The 2,741-nt window shown below is 45.8% G+C and overlaps 1 pseudogene; it reads right to left on the reverse strand.

Annotated features, from left to right (window-relative positions):
* Positions 1–300: 300 nt before the first annotated feature.
* On the reverse strand, positions 301–2,164 carry LOC114635508 (annotated as a pseudogene).
* Positions 2,165–2,741: the final 577 nt, after the last annotated feature.

Raw genomic sequence — 2,741 nt, forward strand, 5'->3', positions numbered from 1 at the left:
AGCAAAATCAAAATCAATAACAAGAACATGTAATAATATCTCAATAATGTAAGAAAAAACAAAACCATGCAAAAGAAAATTTCAATGGAACTCTAACAGAAAAAATTGTGAAGTGACATTTCCTCACTGCACATTGAGCAGCACAGACTAGAGCCAGTTTCTCCTCTTGAGCACTTGCTGGTACTGCAATCACCTCAGTTCTCTCTCAAGGGGTCACACAGGAAAGAGAAAAAGACCCTGAATCAGCCTGGCTGTCTCACTGGCTACATAGTTTGGGCCCATTCACACTGTGGAAATGATCTATGAGGAAGTAGATTCATCCAAAGAAGTCTGTGGCTGTTGAGGAGGGAGCTCAGCAGGGGGCTCCTGAGGTGGCAACTCATTCTGCAGGAGGCTCTCCTGCTGGGATGTGGCCAATTCCAGCTCTCTTGCAGCTTCTGAGACCTGGGAGAGGAAGGCAGTTATTAAGACACAGGCTTGGTGGGGACATGCATGTCAGATGTCAGCTGCTGCCTGCCACCACCTGAACTAGACTTCAACATTGATCTTTTAACTGAAACCCTTGCTGCTAAATCTGCAAGCAGGGCAAAATATCAAGCAAAGCTCACAAACACATGGGCTGACAAGCTGCCACTCAGACTTCTATCAGTGCAAACCAAGACCTGGCCAATGGGAAGAGACCTCATTGGGCTACAGGAGAAAGGAGAAGGCCACATGCCACCCAGACCACTGACAGTGAGAAGCACTCATTTGATAGTTGCATTTGGGTTTACTCCCTGCAAGTGATGCCTACCTGGGAGGTCACATGCCCCTGCACAACTCCTGTCACAAGACATAGAACTTTCTCAAAGCTCTACTGAGCAACCCTCCTATCATGAGGACATGCAAGAGTGTGACTTGTCATTCATCTGTTACCCTTTCTAGACTGCAGCTTCAAGCAGAGTAGCAAGGTACACTTGCCAATAATTCAGTGTCTCCCAAGAGTTGAAGTTCCCAGAATACTTGTGCATAGACAAAGTAATGAACTATATTCCATGAAGTGGGTGGCTGGTTGGGAGTGTGGATTTAAAAGATGGTGGATGAATGCAAAGATGGATCCAATAGGCAAATGATGACAGACAGTGTTAGTCTGAATAAGGTGCTTGTCCCTACCTGATATTGCTGTTTCTGGAGGTTGTTGGTCTTCTCCTGTTCATCTTCAACCGTCAGGTTCATCTCAGTCAAGTACTGTTGGAGGAGGTACCAATCAGCCTTCACTTCCTTGTATTCCTGCTTCACTTGGACCAATGACTTCTTTAAAACAGAGGACTGCAACTGGAGCCGATTGTGCAGGTTTTTGGAAACACACTCTGCATATTAAGATCCTGCAGACTCCTCCTGCCATTCCTACTTATAGGTGCCATTACCCCACAAGGATCCAGGTTCCCATGAAGACATAGAGCAATACATTTCAGTATATCCATGACAGCTGCACAAACAGCAAACAGCCAATGCAGGTAAGAACTAATCATCTCTGCAGTCCAAGCTCGAATAAGGCTCCATGTCTCTCAAAAAGAAAGAGGTATCACCATCTATCTGCCTCTCCCAAAGAAAGAGGTATCTCCATGGGAGCCCAGTGTATTGCAGCAACTTCAATTAGTAGGGTGCAAATACCCTCAGTGGAGTTCAGGAGAACTAAGGGGAGGGAATTCTACCCATGTGTTCCATCACACTCACATCTGTAAAACCCTTCCTGAGCCCCAGAGGTCCAGTACTGCAAAAGAACTCTCTCATTTTGTTATCTTAGAGGCTCCTCAGGATGCCTGGATAACCATGGGAGGGCTAACTTTCTCTTGCAGATTGAAGAAACCTGAGGCCAAAGGGCCCAAGGTACACTGATGGTTAAGAGACCGAAGGGAGAGACCAGACCTGCAGACTCTCCATTCCAGAATCAAAGGAAAACAGAAATGGCCATTGCACAAGTGGTAGCCTCCATGACCTGTACTTACCTGTAGAAGTTAATCTCCTTCTTGTGCTCCTGGACGTTCTCACAGAACTCAGTGTTCTCCATCTCTAATTTGTTCAGAAATGACATGACCGTCTTCTCCTTTAACTTCAGTTTTTCATACAGTGGATTTTGCCTGTAATAGGGTCTGGCCCCAGGAAGACAGAACTCCATGAACATGGCTTTTAGTACCACATGAACTCAGGCTGGGTCCTGTCCTACCCCAATCCTGGAAGGCCAATTTCTTCCTGCAACAAACTTGCATCTTCTCCACCTTTGGAAACTTGTTATCCTGGAAGGCAGAAGTTTGGCATCCAGAAGGAGGGTACCCTGGCTCCCTGTGTTCACTCAGCTGGCCTGACCTGGAGGTCTAGCAGCTTATCCTCTAAAGAGACTAGGCCACAGGTCCTTGACCACCAGAAACCTGTGATTATATATTTCCTACTTTCAAAACGGGGACTCTAAATCCTGGATAACTAATAGTGTAGAGATATTCATTACACATAATTCTGAGGATGAGACCAGACATCAACACAATTTTCTAGTCTGCCAAAGAGATACAAATGTACAGACAAATGGCACCACACAGGCAATGAACAGTGCTGCTTACAGTAGGGGCTCCTGGACCTCAGGACTCCCTTCACATTTAAACTGCTATACAGGTCAAGCCACAGGACAAAACACAGAACCCTAGTTCCCAAAGAGTGGAAGGAAATAATGCCTACTGTATGTCTGCACATCCATATGCATGTGGACA

The sequence above is a fragment of the Grammomys surdaster genome, unplaced genomic scaffold, assembly GCF_004785775.1.
Source record: "Grammomys surdaster isolate TR1022 unplaced genomic scaffold, NIH_TR_1.0 110561, whole genome shotgun sequence".
Lineage (NCBI taxonomy): Eukaryota > Metazoa > Chordata > Mammalia > Rodentia > Muridae > Grammomys > Grammomys surdaster.